Source organism: Saccostrea cucullata, unplaced genomic scaffold (assembly GCF_032062105.1).
Source record: "Saccostrea cucullata isolate Sc308-1 unplaced genomic scaffold, CSIRO_AGI_Scuc_v1 ctg5262, whole genome shotgun sequence".
In the NCBI taxonomy this organism is placed as follows: domain Eukaryota; kingdom Metazoa; phylum Mollusca; class Bivalvia; order Ostreida; family Ostreidae; genus Saccostrea; species Saccostrea cuccullata.
In genome coordinates this window covers 24,395-30,394 of record NW_026935087.1, presented here as the reverse complement: position 1 = coordinate 30,394, position 6,000 = coordinate 24,395, and positions in this window count along the sequence as shown.

Below are 6,000 nucleotides of genomic sequence, written 5' to 3'. Positions count from 1 at the left end.
CCGGAATTTACAAATAAATATTTGCTCATTTGCATTCGAGCTTAACAAGGTTTTCTCTAATTTGATCTATGATCTTACTGTCACCAACAACATTTTAGCCGTCTAAATGTTTTGAAAATTGAAAGGTATACACATCGTCGCAAACCACGGCCAAAATGTATGCTCCTCTCCCATTCAGGCCGTGGTTGAACGAGGAGAGAATTCTTCGTAGCTCATTAAAATATTGACCAATGCGAGTAAAGTATAGTCGGATGATGAACTTTATCGCGACCTTTCAATATCCAATCGCAGTATAGGAAATATTTCTTGTATACTGTTGACGCCAGCTGTTGATTTCGATTGCGATGGAACCAAAACTTGCCACTGACTGAATATGACGTCACAATAGAAAGGCGTAAATATTCAAGATTACGACACTTTTTGTGATCAAGCAGCCATGGGTAGGAGAGAGCTAATTTAATGCGGACTCCGGACCGTGGCTTGAGACGATGAGGTATACAATGCGTTCCGGAAAATATTTGTTCTACCATTGCTTCATTTACATTCTTAATCAACATGGGGGTGCAGTTGTTGATGCAAATGTTTTCAAATTAATTTTTCACGAAAGGAATTACTACTGACTTAACCTTACAATCTGGAGTAAGAAATCAACTTTGAATTGTTGAAAAATTTTACAAATACTTTGCAACTCTTCGCTGGACTTTAAACATCATCTGTTTACACGTGAATGACCAGGGGCCCAAGCTAATGTCGAGTACAAGAAAGTAGGTCATTTTTGAAATTGATTTCAGAATATCTCGAGAAATACCCGGTATATGGAATTTCGGAGTGAGCTTTGAAAGAAATGAAATTTACATGAATAGATTTGAATAGAAAGTAGAATTTTAGAGCATTTGAATAAAAAATATTTTATTAGCGAAATAGGGTACCCAGTATAAGAGTTCAATATCTTTATTTTTTTTTTACACACACAATTGTTTTAAGCAATCAAAAGGCCTGTGAATTTGATCATAAAATTTCACTTGAGCTTTCCGTCTGCTCAGGTGAGCTATTTATGGCACAATAATCAGCCAATAACCTATAATAAGGATTTAATAAATAAAAAAAACTTGATTCTCATCCAATTTTTTTTTTTTTTTTAAATTGAGGCAGGTGGTGGATTTCATAACAAATTTTCGTTTCTTCCATTATACAGATATTTTTTGACCTTATCAAATGGTGCAGATTTAAGCGTTATATCCGTTGTCAGGTATATATCTTTGTTATACATCTAAAAGTCATACATAGTTATAGAGGTCAATTTAAATATGTTTATCTCTTACTACACATCATCTCGCATCAGGAATCTTTCACAACTACTGATGATCCTGTTTAATGATCTTAACAGCCGTGAAAATCACACTGAAATATGGGGGATAGAGAACGAAAGTTGAATACTAGTTGATTACCGATTCCGATCTTTAAGACTAAGAAAACAGATTTTGTTTTAAAATTTGAGAGGAAAAATCTAGGTTTTTATTTACTATGGCCTTGCACAGGTATGGTGTGCATTATTCAAGCTGTATTTGTTATTTAAATGGTAATATAAGTACCGAACTGTCCATTTTCATGTCCATCATGCCGTAACATGACCAGCTGTACAAACATGATACGTATATGTGCTTATGCATAACTCAGTTTGTGAGCACAGCTGTCCATGTTGTGAATTGATGGACATCAAAATTTACAACTCAGTGCTTAAATAATACAAATGCAGCATTCCTTGTTTATCAGAAGCAAAATTAATACTGCAAATTGTATCATGACTTATTAAGTCTTACTGAGGAGGTCCTTCCCTCTTCTTGGGTGGTTTACGGCTTGGTGCACTCTTAGTCCATGAAAATATACTTGGTACTGTGCCTTTCTTCAATTTTCTTAGTCCTACAAGGTGTGTAGACATGTTAATTTTAACCATTCTAAAATATTTAATTATCTATTTCCAAATTAAAATATTTAATACATGTTTGTTGTACTTGACTCCAAATTACAACTTTATTTTTGAACTTTAAATAGAAATGTCTCCTTGATTTTTCAGAAAGTTTATATATTTAGAATTGAACATTTATCGATATAAATTTATTATAAATCTAAGTGATCAATGCTAACTAATGTGCATTATTAAAACTTTTAAGTTGATAATAAATTAATATTCAACAATATTATAAAGTAACAGCAAAATTTAGAACTCAAACTTTGAAGCTGCTTGTAGCCTTGTACCTGTCAATGTTCTTACAATATCATCGTCCTTAAAATGCTTGGAACACACAAATGTGGACTTTGATATCTGAAAAATACCAATCAAGTTGTAGAATATCTAATTGGCATTGTTATTGTTATTGTTTCAATTACAATTCATAAGTTATACATGTATTAAAAAGTATGTACACTATTTATTATGCTTCTTTTAAAACATCTATATAATGTTAGGAAGGTATTAATTAATTAACGGGTGCACAAGGTTTTAACTGCTTACCTTGGCTTTATTAGGTCAATTGGCCCTTTCACCATAATTGTGGTTCTACTCTTTTGCAGGGCAAATTTATGTGTAATGTTTGATGGCATTTTTGTATATACAGATAGATAATTAAATGTCAAAAAAAAGCCAATTACTTTTACATCAAATTTAACCAAAATATAGCATTTTGCCCTGCAAAAGAGTACCACCACACTTATTGTGAAGGAGCTATGCAAGGGGTTGCTTGAGAAAAAAAAATTTCAAGTTGGTGCATAAAATAAATCAGGATATTGTAAACAAAAGAATTTTTCTTCGACAAAATTTGATGACAAGTAGTTCATAGTTAAACAGAAAGGAACTGGACATCCTGATTACAAGTGTTGTGTGTATATTCTAAATAGGGAATACCGATTGTCAGAATAGTTTATGGCTGGAATTTTATTTTGTTTTGTTGATGCCCATATGACCTTTAAATTATAGGCCTGATCAATTCAGTATAAACATTGAACATGTATCATGATACAGTGTATATGATTTAATACTATACAGGCTGCAGATGTTATGAAGAGAGTTGTTTTCCTGTTAAGAACTAATTAAGCTGCGTGTTGGTTGGAATTGGGCTTGGAATTTCACGTTTATATAGATATTTATCAACCAAAAAAAATTTTAAATGACTAGAAATTTTATTAAAAGTTGTTATATCGAAATGTAATCATCTAACTTAATAGTGTGTAGAGCTGTAATGAAGTGCGAGATGATACGAAACCTCGCTCGCACCTTTTAGCATGATGGACGTAAACAACACTGGTGATGTGGAATCTATCGCCTCACTGTGATTAATTAAAGGGGTCCTGTATGTCAAAACTCAATGAAATTAAAGGAAAATATAATCAAAATTAAAAATCTGTAGCTTTTTTAAGATGTTTCAGTGAGGGATTTTTTTATATCCACAAAATCGATCAACTTTGTGTTAGGCACGTGAAAAACTTACATGGAAGTCGGGGCCTTCGTCTCGCCGTATTTTAATAATCCACTCTTTCCGTACAGATGGATCCTTTGGAAAAGAGTGGAAGGATGTTGCTGTACCCCGACGACTGTCTTCATTACAAAGCGGCACACAACAATAAGCCGCGGAGCCTGTTTTCGCATGGCCGTTCATTTTCAGCGTCTGCTCGCACATGTGCTTTTTGTCAGGTCAGCCTCGTTATCGCTACGAACTTTAGCGCGTGCGTGAATAGAGTCTATTAATATATCCTTACATTATAGATTTCAAAAGATTTCATCAAAAAATAGAAAAGTTACGGCTATATTCAATATATTGGTCATTTCACGTGTTGCACGTGTGCGCTCTTGCAAGCACGTGCGCGCAAAATGGCATGTTGACAATGTCATCTTATCGAATTATAGCTACATGTATATCTACTGCTTGCTTGTTTGTGTTTTTGTTTTATTTGTTTGTTTGTTTGTTTTTGACTTGTCAAAGTCCCCCATAGAACTGTTGAAAACTCAGTATTGCCAGGTTTGAAGTCTCTATATGCATGAGTTGGACACCTGGACAACACCCCCCTTTTTTTCAAAAATTGCCGGATCTGCCACTGCAACGTCTTCATATTATAGCCAATATTTAAAATTTTATAATTACCAAAAATAAAAAAGTATAAGAGGTGAATTATGGAGATTGTTTAATACTTTCGTAACTTTTTATCCTTCATCTCATGCATAACCCGGGATCTCTTTCACAACTGAATGATCGCATGCATCAGCAATGTTATTTTCTACGAATATTTGTCAATTTATACACATATCGAAGTCCCAATTTTGGTGGATAGGATACACTTGTAGCATATACTCATGGTGGACATTGAATTGTCAAGGTTAGTTGAGATTAAAACGAATTTTAGTCGGCGAATACTATTTTCAATCAGCGTTTTCGCTCTACCAGCCCTTGCTTCAAAACAAATATCGTCGCTAATCGACAATCACTGCATTTTATGAGAGTGTAAAATTAACGAAAAATAAATTGCTCATGGAATCACATTCTTATATTTTAATAAAAATATCAATTATTGCCTGAATCGGGTCCATTTACTACCTGTGTACTGGAATTATTCGCCTCTAATGCACAACCGGAAATCGATCTCTTTTGATTGTTATACACAACTGCTGGTTGTGCAATTGATCGATTAGCAGGCGTGATTTTGTCGTAAAATTTTGTCTATTGTTTCATTGTTATTTAAAGTCTTGCATTCATTAAAGGCAGTAAAAACCTCTTTGTAGAATTGTGAAAGCCCTTTCAGACTATTGAAGTCTGAAAATTTTGTTACATTTGACTCTGCAATAAATTGGATATTCATCTTATGAGTTGCTAAAACTGCATTTAAAAGCTTACTTAGATTGCTCTTATTTTGTATAAGTTAATAGATACCCAAGCTGCTTTAATAGCTTTAATTTTGGTGTTCGGATCAAAAACTCCTACACCCTTCTCTTTAATTTCTCGAATTAATGTAAGTCGCTTAATGCGTTCTCGATTGCCCCATAGGAATGAAAAAATGAGCTTATTCAGACTTTTGATGTAATAATTGCCTGGATTTTCTAAAACCGTTGCAGGGAAAACAATTTTTGATAAAATAAGCGAGTTCACAATTTGACATTTACCGAAAATAGTAAGTTTTCGGCATCTCCATGAATCCAATATTTTTTCAAACTCCTTTAGTTTACATATCCAATTTTTTTCATTACAAATTTCTTTGTTAGTTCCAAAATGATACATTCTGATATATTTAATTTTGTGCCTAAACATTTTAACGCATTTTCCAGTATCTTTATTTATTTTTGTGTGACTTTCAAATATGTGTTCGATACTGAGCTAATTCTTTTTGACCTTTTCTTGACAACCATGGTCCTAAAATTTTTATACATTTTGAATCTGTTATTTAGTTATATTTAATTTTGTGCATGACACCTTGCCAAAATCGTAAATAATGTTTAACGCATTTTCCAATGATAATTCATCTTCCAGTGGAAGCGTACGTAGTATCATCGGCGTGTTGTACACATTTACTGTATACAGGGTTATTTTCGCCCCGTGTTATTTTCGCCCTTTTGCACTTGCGAACTATTTTGACCCGTTTTAAATTCGCCCAGTCTAAGTTTTGTTTAAGTAATTATGCTGTATAATTTGAAAAATATCATTTCACCGTTTTAAATTCGCACATAATCAGGATATATAAACAGGGGCGATAAATAAAAATTTAATTATGTTGCCAGGATTTCCTCTAGATTCTGAAATATTAATGTACCTGAATAACTGTGTACAGTATTTCTTTTTCCAGTGAATTAATTTTGAAACCTTTTATATCTTTACAAATTTTAATTGTTTTCTTTTTTTTTCCCGATCTTTGCCATTTTCATATTAATATTGACAGCTTTCTTCTTTGTGATGTCCAGACAGAACTCTGACTTTTAATGAGCATTTTCCTTTTAAAAGTAATAATTGAAAATAATTT